General features: G+C 41.2%; 2 protein-coding genes across 2 annotated transcripts in view; one reads left to right on the forward strand and one right to left on the reverse strand.

The window, feature by feature from the left end:
- PIK3C2A (phosphatidylinositol-4-phosphate 3-kinase catalytic subunit type 2 alpha) overlaps positions 1-11,962 on the reverse strand; it is a 61,287-nt gene extending 49,325 nt beyond the window's left edge. Inside the window, exon 1 of the mRNA XM_052694727.1 lies at positions 11,867-11,962. The gene's annotated coding sequence lies outside the window, so the exon portion shown is untranslated. The remainder of the gene's footprint in view (positions 1-11,866) is intronic.
- A 4,139-nt stretch (positions 11,963-16,101) lies between these two features.
- NUCB2 (nucleobindin 2) overlaps positions 16,102-18,581 on the forward strand; it is a 29,484-nt gene continuing 27,004 nt past the window's right edge. The window contains exon 1 of the mRNA XM_052693873.1: positions 16,102-16,263. The gene's annotated coding sequence lies outside the window, so the exon portion shown is untranslated. The remainder of the gene's footprint in view (positions 16,264-18,581) is intronic.

The raw sequence follows: 18,581 nt of genomic DNA on the forward strand, positions 1-18,581 counted from the left end.
TTGGTCCCTTCTGTTGACTACTGCAGACTTTCAGACCATCTCCATGCCTGTTTACCAGAGGATCTTCTGAGGCATTCCTCGGGAAATTAATAGGAATTTTTCCACGTACTTAGCATGTATTTTAAAATTTCAGCTCAACCTTCTTAGCGATCCTTTATTCAATATATTTACACATTCTTAGGGTACTTCTCATGAAGCAGCCACTAATTTTCTACAGACAAACTGAATACACTGTTCTCTTGCTTACACTCCTTAAACTGAAGAGCAACCCCAATGCCAGCACTGTTGGCCCCGCTTCCATAGCTCCTATGACAGCTACACCACATGCACAGCTGTGCTCCAGAAGCCACACCAGCCAGCCCTCAGAAACAGCCGTCCAACATCAGACGGCAAGCAGCATTCCCCACAGCTTAGCTTTTAGTGATGGGGAGGGAAAACAGTTCTGCTTCCAGAGAGAGAACTGCCTGGCCCTGGGAGCCTGGCTTCTAGGAAGAAGGATGCTACCCCCAGCTGAGTCAATACAGGGAACAATGGCATAGCCTGCAGACTGCCTTCTCAGTGGGTAATTACAGACTGCACATCACCGCATGAGAGCGCGACGTCAGCTTGAAAGTATTTCTTACACAGGAAGTTACTAATATGTGGCTGTACTCGCAATGCACAAGGTGCACGTCCCAGCAGTCTCACTATCTTGTTACTATATATGTTTCCTGATACACTGTTCCAGTGTCATAGTTGGCCTGGGAGTTTTCAGGAAACGCTTAGTGACCATAACATCTGGTACAGAAGAAAGCAGTAAAAACAATCCATATAATGTTACTGACATTCTTACTGATATTTAAATGATATATTACAGGCAGAATAAACGTGAGGACATTTGTTCAAATGTTTGGAGAATAAGTGCTGTGCTCACTGCCCTTCATACTCAGTCTTCACAAAAGAACTCCGATGTAACACATGCAAAAAGCAAATCACCTTGTGTAAATAACCAGACTAATGCTGAGATTAACTGGCAATCTCATAAACTGCAGCTGGCAGATGCCTTTTAAAACAACTTCTAGGATAAAGAAGTTTTATGTGTATCCAGATTAAAAGGCCAACTACATGCAATGAAAACATAAACAAATGCTTTGGCAAAGACAACATATGGAAGTACAAACATCTTTCAAAAGAAAGTTGCCTTCGTTTTCATCTCAGCCTGAAACACATTTACGTAAGCCTCCCAAATTTAACAGATGAATGCCTCAATATAACTACTGGAATTCCTACTTGCCCTTCACTAATTGGAAGCAATAAACTTGGTGCCTATTGTTAGAGCATCCTTTCTGAGAATGAGAAGTTGTTAGTAGAAGCACGGGAATTTTAAAAGGACAAATGAGCTTCCTCTGCAAATAGGAAGAACGTATCCCAGCAAGGAAAAAATCTCTTAGCAGATTGCATTTTGCATACCAGAACATGCTGCATACTTTATGCACATCTATTCCAAGGAAATTCCCAAATGTTTGTTCATCAGGGTGGGAATGCAGCATGAAGTTCACCCGCATCCTGTTGCACGCTCTCGTTAGCACAGACCACATCAGGGCTTCTCACTGCCTCCTAGAGCAGTCTAGGGCAATGGCACTGCACAGCCCACAGCTGCATTTCAGCCCTACACTCCGTCCCAAAGCACTCAGCTTCAACACCACAGTCCTCCTGCGAGTCAAGGAAACCCTGGGCAGTTGTCACAGGTGGCAAACTGTAGCTTTTCCTGGGTCTGTGGTTCTGAAAAGCCTCATGGCCTGTGACTTGTAAGGACAGAGTAGTTCATGAACTTAGGTTGGAAAGAAAAAGGCACGTCCATGAAATACCCTAACTCAAACCATGCAGGAATTGAAAATTATTCATCTAGATTTCTTGAAAAGCAGCCTAACATTAGAGTCATAAAGCTACGGCATCAGGTGATGTGTGAATTCAAAGCTAAACAATATAATCTTTAATCATTTTTCATTAATGATGCAAACAAATTGTTTTAAAATATACTTAAAACTATTAGCTTGAACTACAGCAATCTACCAGTTTCCAGTAATCAAGACAGCTAAAGTTCTAACATCACCAAGGTGACTGCAGCTCTTAAAGGCATCAAGTTTCAACCACTACTTGTGGAATCTTCGGTAGTTTTTAAATCAAAATTTTAGCTGTAATTTTTTTTTTTTTGTCTGTACACTTATTTCTCTTCTCTAAAACCAGCAGAGGGAGACAGGTTCTTTTCTACTCCTAAAGAAAGGAAAATACATTTTCTGTGAAAACATACCTTCTGAGCATTCAGCATAATTTCCTACATTAGTCTCACAAAGCTTTTTCTTGGCAATTTTGGACTTTGTTATCAATCCTCATTTTGCTTGCTCTGTTTATTCAAGCTTAAACAGCTACTACTCACTGTTGAATTAACACCTCCAGATGCAAGTTACCAATATTTACTTGTGGAGATCTTCCAGTGGGAAACAGGATATCAGTGTTGGTAATGAAAGAAAAAACAACTTTGGCCATTGTTATGTTTTTATTGTTTCACTGTTATGCAACAGCTCCAGGTTTTCACTCTGCAGGTCCACATACAGCTTCCAAAAGCCACAAAATTATTTCAGCTACATACACGAGTTACATTAAGATCAAACAACATTCTCATCTGCAATCAGAAAAAAACATGCTAAAAATTTCTAGCAGAAGGACAATCTTCAGATAACTTCTTTGGAAACAGGTCCTGTTTCAGTAAGTGAAGATTTAGGTACAAGCAGCCAAAATACTATTGCTATTTACACTATTTAACATGGAAAATTCGTTAAGTCCCATCTCTACAGCAGTGGGTCAAGGCAGGCATTTCGAATTCCTAGAAAACAAGTTCATATTTACACAATTTTTAAGGAAATTAATATCCAGAAGAGCTGCTGGACCAGGGAACTGAAGAACAGAAGATTCCCTAAACTTCACTACCATCTCCACTGCTAATATTTTGTGATTTTATTTTACATAGAGAAGAAATTATACGAAATGGTTTTGGATAGGAATGACTGATCAACTGTACATATGCACAACTGGTACCATTTGAAAGCTTTAAATAGAAATAAGCTTCTGAACCTTCTTAAAATGGAGTGCAGGTTACAAAACACATGCAGAATCTGTGACAATGCTGCAACATGCTCTGCAGGTACCATGGGATAGTTTACAGTATACAATGGCAAGGACAATTAATGTAAGCATGACGCCAGAATAACCTGAGGGCAAAACTGTGGACAACAGGATGCATACCTGGGAACAGCTACCAGTCCTTGAGTAAAGGTAATAGAGGTAATTGGGAAGACTTGTGGCAAATCAGGTATTTAAAATCCCAATTACAGCAAGTCATGCTTAATCAGATATCCGAAGACAGAGGATGATAAAGCTTCATACCAACTACTTGCTAGAACTGCCCTGTGTCAAAGAATTAAAAGAAAATAAAATCAGCAACAGATGTAGAAATTCTACAGCATGAGACTTCCACAGTGATCTCTGGCAGATTATCATGAGAAAGGCTACTCTTGTCTTCCTCCAGCTGCCCAAACCCTGACACAAGCTAACTGCATGAGGCTCCCTGTAGTAACCCCACGTTCATTATTAACACGACTTCACAGTTCTTTAAAGCATTGTAAGTAAAATATTCTACCCTTAGGAAAGAATGAACAATTGTTTTTGCTTGTTCATAATCACACAGTATATAACACTGAAGAAACTGCCGTATCAAAGGCATTCAGCGAGCTCAGCTTTCATATTTCTGTCCAAGTCTGATTCTGTTATGGGCTTGGCCCTTAATCATTGTATTTCGGTGTACGATTTTTTTTGTAGTTTCCACAGGGGAAGTTAAGTTCACAATGTGCTTCCTGGAGGACATCAGTAAAACTGGTTACCAGGTTAAAGCTCAATGATTCAAACTCAAGATTTTATCTAATGGATGCTGGAAGCAGTGGAAGTAATTCAAATTGCTCGAAATCATTGCCAAGGTGCTTTAGTTGGTAAATAGCATCTCATGCTTAGGAACGATGGTTATGTAAGAGTAGGATACTGCATACAAGAGTACACATTACTTAGTACATATACACATTATTACTGCTTGCATTTGTTGCTTACATTAACGCACAGAAAGGCATCCGTGCATCCAAAGGACAAAACTGAATATTACTTTAATGAAACTGATCTCTGAGTTCAGTGGAAGACTTTTTAGATAGGACAGCAGTAGTTAGCACCCAGCAGACAAGTGAACAGTATTAATACACACTGCAACTCACCTGAACAACTTAAGACAGAGTGTGCATGTGGGAGAAGAAAGTGTGTGTTTATGAATTTTTATGAATTCACCTGCTCACTGAGAACTTCAAGGACTGCTCACCAGCATACCACACCCAGTCTCATTATTAACTCTGTCTTCATAGATGCTCCTCACCTGTCAGAATAATCCTACTAAATCTACAAGGAATCTTATCAGGACCAGGTTTATCTGGATGAGGAGCTACAAGATATGGTTTAGTAGCTTGTGGTAGCAATGGTAACGGGTGGACAGTTGGACTAGATGACCCTGTAGGACCTTTCCAACCTTCTGATTCTATGAACCCAAGCATGGGTGAACAGAACACATTATGAAAAAATTCACCTTTCAAGAAGCCAGTTGGAGAAATCACCTGGTCATCAAGTCTCAGGATCTACAGTCACTCCTCTACAATGTGACACACCAGGTCATTAAAAAAAAGTACAGCATTCATCCTAATTAAGAGCAGTACTTGAGCAGTACTGAAGCACTTGCAAACCTAGTATTAGCATTAAGAAAACTACTTATTTTCTAAGTATAAATGTAATACTAATTTCTAAATAGCAACAGACCTTTCCTTGAGAAACACACTGAAGAGTAGCTGAAGGATATGAATGAGAACACAGATAAGAGTATGGCATTTCAGTGTAGTGGCAAAGACTAATTCTGACTACAATACCTTATATGCTACAGTGCAGCAAGTATTCAAGTTAATGCTTGTGTTTGGTGAAAGTATGGAGCAGTCCAAGTGGTTTTCCATTAAAACAGAAAATCCTTTTGCTTTAAAATAAATACTGCTTCCAATAGAATATTTCCATTAGAATGCCTGCTCCATAGAGTAGAAATTCCTCATCATGCCAGGAGTGACATTACTGCAGCATTAATGCAAAAAATCAAGATCATGCTTATGTTTTTCCTTTAGTCTCATTTGCAGAAGAGCCTGAAAAGAATAAAATTACCTTTGCGTTAGTCCTCTAGAATCAATTGGTGAATCTACCTGCAGCATTTTGGCACCCCCTAAAGGTACCAGGCTGAATCTTTGACCTGTGAGAGACTATTAAAATGCCAACCTAATTAACAGCTAGGTTCTCCAGCTATTTGTTTACACTCTGTTAACGAAGCCATCCTGTTTTTTCTAGTTTCATATAATTAGGAACCAACTGTGGTCCTCAAATTATTATTATTTTTCTTAACCTCCTACCTGATATTAAAAGCCCTCCAAAATCTGCAAGGTCTAGGTGAGAAAAGTCATTTTTTCCTTCTAGAAACAAGTAGCCTTTCTAGATTTGAAATTTAAATTAAGACTAACATGCCCAGAGAAGCTGTAAGTGCCCTCTCCCTGGAGATGCCCAAGACCAGGTTGGAGGGGTCCTGGACAGCCTGATCTAGTGATTAGCAACCATCCCATGGCAGTGGAATAAGAACTGGATGGGCTTTAAGATCCCTCCCAGCCCAAGTCATTCTATGATTACAGAACAGCCATGTCATGTGGTGAAGTATTACACATTTATTTGCTGCTACTACACTTTCTAAAGCAGCAGAAAATATGCAGTACTGATGATCACCAATCTTTCTCTGGTTAAAAGAAACTTTAATACTTTCTTCTAAAGTCAAACAGAAGTGGAATTTTTTTCAAGCCCCAAAATACAAAAAAAAACATAGAAGCTATCATCTTCCTAGGCTCCTAGAGAACCTCCGAGATGGCTTCGATTATGCATACAGTATTTTCTTGCAGCTTCCACTGCAGCGCTAAGACACAGATTTGAAAGGGTTTTGTTGCTGTCCTGAAATTATTGCTATCACAGAACCCACATTTTGGAATAGTCAGGCTAAAATCCTACTCTCAATTCTATATTTTTCCTTAATACCACAGTTTCATGAGTTATGTAGTCATCATACAACATTCTAAGGAAAATGGCAGATAGCCTGACAGCTGTAGAGGGCTTACATCGAAAGCAGTTAAGGATCCTTCTTTAAGCTGGTTTTAATGGAAAATAAGCTTCACACATTTTCTATTTGCACTAAAATGAACAGGGTTATCGCACTGCTAACTAAGACTACCTGGAAGTCTGGAATCAGTTACATGCAATCTCAAAAATCATTGTATTGCTTTCAGAGAAGGGAGAAAAAAACAAAGTACTAGAGCAAAAAAACTGAAACTGTTTCTGTGACAACACATATTAGAAAGTAGTGTGTTAATATTACATGTACACGTGTGCTAGCACCTCTGCAAATAAAGGACTTGAAAGACAGACACTGCTTGCCTAATGGCAAAAAGCAGACAGATGTGATGACAGAGGTGGAGCTTGTACTGAAAGCTTTTTTTTTTTTATTAAACCCATGCTTAAGCTGCATGTCACTCCGTAACCATTAAGCACTGGGAATAAAAGCTTTGGGCTACTGCTATAAATTAGGATTTACAAAGATCTAGTATTGGCTTTGAAAATCCCCAAGCAATTAAATAACCCGATGGTGGGTAGTACTAACCTTTAGTGATATCAAAGTCAAAACATTTTAATGCACAGAAGACATCAATTCTTGCCTAAAACTTGAGTCTTACTGGAACTCTATGTTTGCAGTCATTATTAAAAAGGCAGCTTGAAAGAATGCTCCTTTCAAAGTATTTGCAGGGCCTGCGTGTGTTCTTTTGCATAAGTAGTTTTGAGGAGAGGCAGAGAGAAGCTAGATACGAAAAGGTTCTGTTGCTAGGTAAGCCTGCTGGTCCTACAGTAATGAGGCAACTAAACTTGAACAATCTCCTAGATGAAGTCATACAACTGCAGCACGCGATTGCCAAAAAAGCTCTGATAACACAGCAGATGCCACTTGTTCAGGCAAACCAGTTTGTCTTGCTAACAAAAGCTTTTACACTGCATGTTACATTTTAGTTGGTGGAGGGCACAGCATATGGAAGGGCAGTGCTGTGAGAATTAGGCCAGAAAAAGTAACAAAGGAAGTAAACCCCAGAACTGTCACTGAATTCTACTCCATTTCATAGGTCAGCATGTCTCACAAACATTCCTATCAGTTCTACCCTTCACAAGTGTAAACATTTCCAGTAGTTGCAACAGTTTCCATGAAGACAGACAGCATTAGCTATCTTTATTCCAACATCAATACCAGAAAAGCAAGCAGCCCTTAACTGACCTTTCTAGGAAGCTCTTCAGCATTGGGTCACAGTGCAATTCTCTGTCTTAGACTGTATCCACCAACTGGGAATAAAGTTTCTAGTTTCTTGTTTCCCAGTGTGGTGCTTGGTCCACAATGTAGAATAACTTCTTTGCCTCAGAAGTTACGAAACTCTTGGCTTGACTGTCACCTATCTCACACAATAAATATGAATAGCAGCTACTGTAAAATATTTTGTATTTAAACCGTAAGCAGAAATAGTGTCTAAGTCATAACAGCATGATGGCTACTTAGTTGCATAATTGATTTGCTATTAGTCTTCCAACAATTAGTTGGAAGAACGTGTAGTAACTCTGGTTTTCTATCCACAGAATGTTTTCCATACCCTTTCCTTCCAAATGCCCATCTGCAACCCACCTGGGTCACAGAACATTTCATCCAATCTGATATATTCAATAAAATGACCAGTTTGATGTCAAAGGCAGTGTCTGTACAGGCTGTGCCTTCTGAAATAAAGATCAACCCATACAAAGAAATGCCATACTGGTCTGTCCTTTTGCCTGCTCCAGGATATGTAGCTTTTTTTTTTTTTTTTTTTTTTTGAGTGAGAACATTACGATTTATTTTCATTCATCTACAGTAAGTACAAGTCTGCATCTTCATTTTCTAAACATACGGCTTGGCAGAAAAAATAATTACATACCAGGCTTTTTCAAATATTCTCGCCCAGTCAGATTTTTATGAGTACTTTTTAAGGCAAGAAAAGTATCTGTAGTGCAGCATTATACGTGTTAGAATTGACAAAGAATAAAGACTGACAGTTGATGAAGTACAACCTATGAGAGGTAAAGAGTGAAACTACTTTTAAAATATTTGTGTGTTTAGCTAGAGTTTATGCACATCAATGAAAAACACTCTGCCACACCTTCTGCAAAAATCCCTTTTTAAAGTTTCATCAGAGAAAGAAGTTGGATTGGTTTCCCTTTCTATAACCAAGTCACTGCTCCCTGTGATTATTCACACTTCTTGCTCATAATACTGCTACTGAAGAGCTAGCATTTCATTTCTAATGCAGACAAAATGTTTCCTGATGGATCCAAACCAACACAGGATGGAGCAAACCATATCCTCCCCTTCAAATTTCCTCAGCAAGTTTTTCAGGAACAAGATAATGCAGAGGCCCAGCAAGGACACCAACAATACTTTTTGCTAAAGCATGTTCATTTTTTTCCCCAGTGTGAGGAAGCATACAGTTACAATTTAATTCATTGTTATGATGAGAACACCAATTCATTTCTTTCAACTCCCAAAACCACAGAACAGTGCTGACAAACACGCACGTCAATTTCCAGGGTAGCCAGAAGAAACAACAGACAAAAAGGGGCTTGCTTTATGGTATGGAATGCCTGGAAAAATTAAGGAAGCAGCCAGGAGACCACAAATACTCCTATTATGGTTTCAGAGGAAGATTGAGTCTTCAGCTCATTCCCAGTGGAATAACAGCAGGTAAAAAACAAATAGGCTGCAAACACAGAGGACTGGGGAGCGGGAACCGCTTCTGCACAAGCATGGCTGCAGCATACAAAAATGAAAGGTGGCAAATTCTGGTTTAAATCCTCAGCTTCCTTACTCCCTGAAAAACACTCTTAATGCAGACTTTCACCTGCACGCTAGCTCACACTTGTGCGTGCTTCCATTCACTGCTCATGAGCGTGCACTCACACTGATCCCTCTTTACATTCACACACAGCTCCCACGTGTCCATTTGCAGACACACACTCAGTCCTGCTATCATACGCACATGCACACATGTAGTTACTAACACAACTGCACCTCCTCACACCTCAGAGGTGCTTCTCCCCCTCTTTTGGGATTTTCTTACTAAAGCAACTGCTCATTCTTCAGCTAAGCATTTTGTATGCTTAACAACAACCTGAAGTTCTGCCAATGGCACTTCTTATTTTGCTTGTACTTCAATACATCAGGGTCTAAACACCGTTAATTTAAAAGCTGAATAGAAAATGAAGACCTTTGGTTTGCATGATTCATAATGCAATGTAATAGAACTTTCCACCTGTAAGAGTAGAACTGTACTTTGCACAAAACACGTAGGAAAGTGAAGAGTGTGTGCTGAACTTTAATCTCAGACACATTAGACCCTACCACATCTTTCTCAACAAAGCAGTTAAAAAGCTTATACTTTAACTCTGATTTACCACCCAGTCCATACGGCAGAATAATTTCACAGAGCAGACATGTCAAACCAGCAATACACTCATAGCACATACTTTAGAATCTGTCACCCAATCGTTTATTTGATGGCCTTTTTTCTTGTATTATGAGAAACTGTGAACGTGTCTATGTAACTACAGCATGCTATTCATTACACAGGATCAGACCTGCAAGCCTTATTTCAGATTCTGTGACACAAAAGAAGTAAATATCAAGGACAGACTTTTTAAAAAATGCATACTGTAATCTTGCAAATATCTGGAAGGCATTCAGCTGTTGCCTGATCCTCAGGTGCTACTCATCTCTACTATGCCTGTATTATATGAACTGCAGATGATTTGAAAGTTTAAGAACGCACCAAGAATAAAAAAAAAAAGATTTTCTGGTGATGGGAAATTTATACCACTTCTTGTTCAGCATTAGACTGGTACGAGATATGTATTTTGCATTGCTTAACTACAATCAATCTGTTCTATTTTCTAGCGTTTCCGTTAAAGGAAATCAGAAGCCCCAGAAGAGCTGTAAATGACACACTTCTTTCTGCAACCACAGCAGCCTACCTTTGACTTCTTGTTTCTACTGCTACTCATTATTATCTCATCTCATTTCCAAGCCACCCTCTATTCTGTTGTGAGCAGCAAAATAACTTGCATTACCTCAGATGTCTTACCTCCTTAAACAAGATACCATTCCTCTTCTGTCTTCTTCACAGTTTTCTTACATCACCATAGGACAGAAGCTATCCTCACGCATTGCACTAGTATTCATGTTTTTTCCTCTATTTTTAAAGAAATTAGACTTTTTTGCCTCCAAACTTAGCTCCCTTCCTCAATTTACTGTTCTTTTCTTCAGAATGTTATAGGTCTTGCCTCAGTCCTACGCATAAATATTTTGGAGACAAGTCTGTAACCATTTCTCTGATCACATTGCATTGCAGTACCATGCATTTTTACCAGGTTTTAGTTAATGTGTTCGTAGATAATCTTCCTCTACAACATAAAAGCTGTCTCTTTTTAATTAGTATAATGGTAAAATAGTGAAGGAAGCCATTTTTCTCTTACTCCTAACCCATAAGCCCTGAGTCACTGACTGACTTGTTTAGAAATACATCTTCTATAATTTTGATAGAAATGCAAGGGGATACTCAGAAGTAGGCATGGACCTAAACAAACACTTTCAAGTTTTGCTGTACCAAGGCACAAATGTTGTCTGTTCCCAGATAAAGTCATTTGACAGGCAAGTTTCTGTGCAACAGTTGCTGGATTTAAAACAGATGCATCTAATTAAGCATTTATAAAACACATCCAAATACAACAGTAGCCTCAAGAATCAGACTAATATTATTTTTGTTCTAGAGTAGCCCCATATTACAATTCAGTAAATAAAATTTTATATCATGAAAATATTTATTTATCCTCCTCCTTTCCAACTCTACATTCATAGAACTTTCCTTTACACTTACAATACAGAAACAGACAAAATCTTACGTTTTTCATTTTAAACTCTAAAAGCCAGTCTAAAAGTGACTATATTGCACAACAAAATCCGCAGCAGAAGGACAACTCAGCACGAGCCCAAGAATGGACAGGCAGAAGATGACATAACATAGGATGGGCGTAGACTTAGAAAATTCCATAAAGATGTCTAATTCTGTGCCTGAGCTGTTCAGTACCTAAAATAAAGGGGTCCTAGAGTTCCTGGTCCTGATAAATACTTACAGTAATAAGGATAACTCATCTTTATTGTATTTTTTTTTTTTCCCTTAGTGCTAGAGGATGGATTTTGTCCCCACCTCTCCAAATTAACTAGTCTAACAAAATGCTCCTCAGGAGATGCAATAAATACATTATTGATACATGTAATTTAGTGATAACACCAAAGCAGGTTGAAGAGGCCTCTAATGACTAACTAGAACAACTCACCTAGTAATTTGTTCCAATTAATCACATGACATAACCAGAAGCAGATCCACCAAGACCAAACTGCAGGCACTCCCAGCCACCAGATAGGCACACATCCCACCCCCTGGCTGCAGTCAAACCACCAGATGGGCCACTGATTATGGGAAGGGGCATTGGCACAGCACCAGATAGTCAAGGATCTACTCCACCCAGAAATTCTCCACCCTTCAGTTAAAACAGTCTGAAATGAAGTAGCTGTAGTATGTGCAGAAAACAAAGTTACAGTACTTACCAGCTGGTCAGAGAAAGCATGAACACAACCCTGAAGCAGTAAAATCAGTGATGGAAATCTTCTCGATACCAAGCAGCAGCAAGGCTTACAACAGCATAGGACCTGAGAGAAGATAGATACGATAACAACTTTCAGCTGTTGGTTATTTATTTCTAGAACTACAAGACCTGTTGCTTGCTTTTTTTTCTACTACGGAGAGCAGAGATCTTAAAATGTGTTTCAGAACAGTTGTCATGATGGAGGGGCTTTTCTTAAAAGGCAACAACTTAGAAATACCCCTTCAACCCAGGCTGGAAGATCTCCTTAAAAGTGACAGCAATTTTCAACTCTAAGTCGCTGCTTTTGAGTTGCCCTCTCCAAAGTCTTATGTTCTACATTTTATTTGGCTTGTAGTAGCCAAAATTAATACACAAAGCAACTGCAGTTCTAGAATAGAAAGATTTGTCAGTAAATTCATCTCGGTTATACTGTAAATAATAAATGAGATCCACATACTATCTACTAGAGTGAGAATACCAACATATGGTGCAACAACAAAAGATCTGGCACATTTTGAGGCAAATATTCCTCCCTGCCTAAGGGAAAGGCAGATTAAGAAATTATATATAAAAACCAGCTCATTTTGATTTGTGAAGCACTGGTTACAGCCTGAAGCTCACTGAGTTTTCATTTAGGAACTCTGCTAAAATAAGGCTTACCTTTTACTGAGGAAATTCGTACCATGGCTTAAATGTAAGGAAGTAATTTTGTTGGAAGTCTAACCTTGTAACAACAGGAGCCAACCCAATATATAACTCTTGTATAGAACAGTGTCCAGAAAGTCAGAATATGACCCTAACTGACAAATTAGTAAAGATAAAGCATTTCCAACTATTTACATACACAGATAAACCTGCATAGTATTTACCAGGGAAGATGTGAGCTGTACTTATTCAAACTGGGGAAAAATTCCAGGCCTAAGTACAAAAGAAAAAGAAAATGTTTTGCCCATACACTAAACTAACAGAAACCTCACACAACTTTTCTGAAATCAGTGCCTGCTCAAGCAAATAAGAGGCACAGCAGAGTCTCAGCAGCAGATTGATTGTATTCTTGCCTGCCATTTTCATGTGAAATCCACAGCCTCCCTACACTGGACAAATTAGGCATTTAACCACAACATTCTTAAATTTACCATTACTGTTTCATTTCCATGTCAAGTCTGTGCTTATATGTATTAAATTCATTGCTGTTGAGAAACAGAAAATTAACTCAGCAGCCTCACTTCAGTGGCTGGCAGGTACTTGTACACATCACAGAAAACCACATGCTGAGCTAGCTAAGCATGACTATTTCAATAACATCATTACTGTGGTCAGAGAAGCACGGAAAATAAGTTTGTTTTCTCCCCTTCATTTCTAGTTGTGTTTTCCTAACTCAACTGAAAAAAGCACTCTATGCCTATAACATGGCTACTGTCACTACTGTTGCTTCCAGCACACAGACTGTGTGGTGAAATTAAGTAGCATCAACACTTGCTTAAGACAGCTTTGGTATTACCAGCTGGCTGTGGTTAAAACAGAAGCTAACAGAAGCAGTTGGCCTTTCTATCCACTTTGAAGAAATAATATTTGCCACTGTTAATGGCAAAAGAAGCATCTGTCTCTACATTTCACAGAGCAGAGACACAGAAGAGAAAGTCTTAGGAGTGAGAACTTAGGGCTCTCACATCAGAGATATGTGACTACCTAATTCTCTGCTCTGCTGATACAAGTCTAAATATCAATAACCTTCTATTAAATAAAATAATAAATAAGCACACTAGTATCCAGGAACCCTCTTCATATTCTACCCATTTACTTTAACATAATGCAGATAAACATAGCAATGATAGCCTACAACAGTCTTCCTACTCTGCCATGCTACATTTAAGAAAATGTTTCTCAATATCAGATTAAATTAACTGCCTCCTTTGCAATACTGAAATCCTAAGCAGTTCTCAAACCTTGCAACTTCCTGCATGTTGAAACTGAAATAACAGTTAAGAATCTAAAAAGCATATTCTAAACCAAACAGCTTTAGAAGCTAAGGGAACAGAGTCAGTAGAGATCTGAGCTAAAGGGACCCAAAAATCCCCCACAGAAATACAGGAATTAAGCGTGGGGGGGAAAAGCAATATCTGGAAAAAGAAGTATCTATTGTAATATTTATCACTATCTTGTAAGTCATAATAGAAGAAAGCAGGAAATAGAAATAAAACAGGAGCACATAATATAACATGCTTGGACAATGCATTAAAGTGAGCGTATTTTAATCTGTCAGCATACACCAAGATGCATTTGCCTGTATTCCAGGGCATCTCACAAACTGATCAGGTCAGTAGCAATAGGAACACTGCCTGGGCACCCTGATGGTTTAAAAGCTGTTTGTGTAAGTTGCCCACAGATATTTTAATCTCAAGAACTCCAGATCAGCTCAGCATAGAGCAACACAAGAGAAAATTGTGCTGGATGTCCTCTACTACCATCAGATCAAGGGCACACTTCCATAAAGCTTTGCCTTTGATGCCAATATTGGTTCCATCTCTCTCCCTTAATTTCCTTCTTTACTGCTCCCAGCAGAGGCAGAAAAAAAAAAGCAGCATATGTTTTAAACACTCAGCAACAAACTGATTTATCTTGCAGTCCTGCAAACATCTACTCAAACACAAAACAGCGTGGCAGAGCACCGTGAGGTTGGCTGGAGGGAGACTTGGTGGGAGCTCCTTAGACTGGCACACTTGCTGGGAAAAAGATGCACAGACTTCTTTCTCTTAATCTTCAAAGCAAGCAGAGGGGTAAATTGCGCTCATGTAGCCACATCATGAAAGCCTAGCCGTGCTCTAACACTAAACCAAGCTGCAAAGGCAAGGATGATTGCATTCCCAGCAGGCTAAAGTCACTTGTAGAGAAACATGAGCCAGAACACCAGCCCTTTCCTGCGTGAGCATACAGCAGGAACCGCTCCTAACAGCCTGTAGGTGCTGGCACTAGGTTCCAGCCACGCAGTCAGGACAAGTCCCCCTGCCAAGAACAAGTCATATTTGAAAAGTCTGTGACAAGTCCAAAGGAGTGGTCCCAACCAGCTCTCCTTGTGCAACGCTCTGGTAAACCACAGAGAACACAGAGCTGCCATCTTGCAGGTTCTTCTTGCGCATATTTTTGGCATGCTTTCAACTAAAAGTATCACTGCATGCTTGCTTCAGCTGCTCCATCAATGAAGTTACTCTGGCTATTGCAATAAGCCACTTGCAATTGCTGAGTGCTCACATGAATTCACGCTCAGTGAATTCCAGCACTTCCACGTCTCAAAAGTCATCTACAAGCTAACAAAGAATGCTGGCTGGCCAACAGACCTGTTTCAGAAGCAAAAAATGCTGTGGAAAAAGACTGAGTAGTAACAAACAGTATTTCCTTAGGAGAGGGGAGGCCTGAGCAGCACCAGCCCTACTGCTTTAACAGCTGTCTGCTACCACAGATGCCATTATTACAGTTTACTTTCCCATTTTTCTCCCACACGCTCAAACCAGAAGCTATGATTTCCAAAACCACTCTGGAATTTCAATGCCCACTGTAAGCAAGCACTGAAAACCTGATGGCAGCACAAGTACCTCGCCGGGACCACACAAATCCCTGTATTTTTCTTATCTGCATTAAGTGCTGCAACAAATTCGTCAGAAGTGACTTTCAGATACTCTGTAAGCCAGCAGAGCAGGAACGCACTGCACAGCAATACGAGTTCTCCAAGAATTCGTACGCAATGCCTCTGCTCAAAAACAAGCTGCAGGCTCAAAGAAGTAAAACACTCTGTTGACACAACTAAGATGAAGGTTTATTCCAGAAATTTCAGCCGCTAACTACTCTCTAAAAATAGCTTCTCCTACACACGCTCCGCCCGCGGCTGGACGGCACAGCGCTCCCTCACAGAGCGCCCACCCGCGACAGCCTCCTCCCGCCGCCCGGCTCCCACACAGCGCACGAACCCCCAGGCCTAACAGCTACAGCGCCTCCCGCGCAGCGCGAGCCCGCCTCCCGCTGACGCCAGGAGCGCGCGGCCCCGCCTCACGGCGACCGCCACGTACCTCAGCGCTCAGAGTGGCGTCCCGCCTTCCGCGCTATCACGCCGCCGCGCGCGGTGCCGCCCAACCAGAGCCCTCCGCGACGCCCGGGAGAGGGTCAGGGCTGACCAATCGCTGCGCTCCCGGGGGCGGGATCTGTCCCCATGGAAACGAGAGCCCGGGCCGCCGGAACGCCACCGGGCTGCCGCATCGTGACGCGCAGGTCCTCGGCGGGACCCCCGGGAGCTATTCCCTCTCCTCACTTCCACGCGCGGTTTCCATCTGAGAGGCAGCGGCTCCTCTCACGCCACCGGGACGCAAGGTAACATCGCCCTTTCGCTGGCGGGCCTGCGGCGGGCGGGAGGCGCGGAGCGGAGGCCGGGCCGCGGGGCAGCTCCTGTCAGGAGAGCCGCGCGGGGCCGAGCCGGGCCGGGGGGGGGGCGCCCTCCGCGGCGGGCGGTTAACGGCCGCCACTCCTGTCAGGTTAAAAATAACGGTAACGCGGCGGAACGGCGCGCTGAGGCAGGGGCCCTGCGACGCCTCCGGGGCTGAAGCAGCGGCGGGGAGGGGGGAGGTGTTGGTCCTCAGGAAGTAACGCGCCGGCAGCCCCGCGGGTGGGCGTGCGAGCGGCGCTCTTCAAAGCAGCGGGGGGAGTTGAGGCACACCTGGCAGCGGCGCGCCTCGATGGGCGGCATTGCACAACCTCGGGAAAACGGCTGCTTCGTGCCACGGACGGGGATGGTCTCGCTAGAAATGCTTGACGTTGTACCTGCTAACAGTACTACTGGAAGAACTTAGTAAGATTCTGTAGTGCTAGCTCAAAAATAATTCAGATAGTGTGGAATCGTGTTGATAAAGAGGAACGCGAGAAATACCTTCTGTTGTCTGAGTTGTGTTTGCTGTAGAGAAATAAAGCCCGATATTTCTAAGATCAGACCATCACCGCACCAAAACTAGGGCAGCAGGAGTGCATCATGGCGCTGAGCTTAGCCTGGAGAGTTGCTGCGTGTTGTTTGGCATCTACTTTTCTCACACGCTGAACAAAAATCCCATAGGTGACTCAGTATAGAAACACTTCTACCCAGACTCTGCAGTGCCTGTCTCTCTCACCTAACCTGGTGAGCACAGGAAGGCTTTCTACTCCTCAGTCTGGGTAGGAGGTTCTTTACTCAGAGGGCTGTGAGGTCCTGGTACAGCTGCCCAAAGAAGCTGTGGGTGCCCCATCCCTGGAGGTGCTCAAGATGGGGCTGGGTGCAGCCCTGGACAGCCTGATCTGTTGGTGGGTGGCAACTCTGCTGACAGCACGGGGTTGGAGCTCAATGATTTTTAAGACCCGTTCCAGTCTAAGCCTTTTCATGACTCTATGAAAAGACACTCAACATTTATTTGAAAGCACCTTTAATTATAACTTTTACAGACCTCTGCTTAAAGCTCAGGAAAGATTTTGAGAAACACTCATGTTTGTGTGAATGCTTAAGATCCACTTATATCTCTTACTATCAGTTGCTGCACACTGATCTTGTAGTCACAGCACAAGATCTGCCATGGACTGAAACTATAAATCTGATTAAATACAGTAACTCCTAACTGTGATTCTCTATTTTCCCTTTTATGTGCTGCTATAATCTTTTGGACAGTGGGAATACTTTATTTTATAATTTAAAAAGATAACTATATGTAAGAAGTGATAAGTCTATTGAAAAAAAAATTGTTTTGTAGTAGAACTATGTAGATCTCATTCACTTCTAACCAAGTTAATCAACATAAAAAATGGGTGGACAGATGGACGTGACACAACGCTATCCATCAGTTAATATTGCCCATTGGTCTTCTTCAAACTTCTATTAGCAATTGTAGGCAAAGGCATCTTCCGTAGGCATCAGGTGTGAATTTGCTTCTGCCTTGATGCTGTAATAGAGGTTGGCAACTGATTATTTTGGTATGTGAAATTATGTTGAGAAAAAAACCCTCAAGGAAATACAAACTAAGCAACAACAACAACAAAGGGTGCCTTCCAACCCTTATGATTCTGTGAAACGATTATTGCTGAATGAGAATAAGGGTGACTTGTCGCATCTTGGCTGCATAGTGATGGCAATAGTGCTAAACCTAAACTTTTGAAGCATATTAAGCCAAGTTAAAAGTTTTATGTCTAAAGCTGCCCCCGTGTGATGCATACATGATTTAAATTGGATTTGTGAAAGGGAAGAATGGTAGTTCTTAGTGATAATAAAAAATGTAGAATATTTTAGTATCAACTCAAATGTCGGAAGTGTGAAAATATTGACCCATACTTCTAGTGATATACTGACTAAACAAGCATGCTTTACAAAAGAAAGATAAAATCCTTAACTAATAAGTTGAAAGCCTGTATCAATGTTGCCTTGATATGAACTCCTGTGCAGCAGTGGTGTTTGTTTAATAAAGTCCTTCCCTATTCGTTTGCTCAGCAAGCAGCAGAGATCCTGGGAAGCTCCTGTAAGATACCTAACAGACAGACAGATGCCTTCTGCATAGGGATATTCTTACCTGTAGCTTAAAACACTGCTGAGTATTTAAGACAGATCAAATGAAATTAGGGGCAAAAGTCATGTTAGTTTTCAACAGGAGTAGTTATGATTCTTATATGCATGCTTTGAC

The sequence above is a fragment of the Tympanuchus pallidicinctus genome, unplaced genomic scaffold (genome assembly GCF_026119805.1).
Source record: "Tympanuchus pallidicinctus isolate F22 unplaced genomic scaffold, pur_lepc_1.0 scaffold3, whole genome shotgun sequence".
Taxonomy (NCBI): domain Eukaryota; kingdom Metazoa; phylum Chordata; class Aves; order Galliformes; family Phasianidae; genus Tympanuchus; species Tympanuchus pallidicinctus.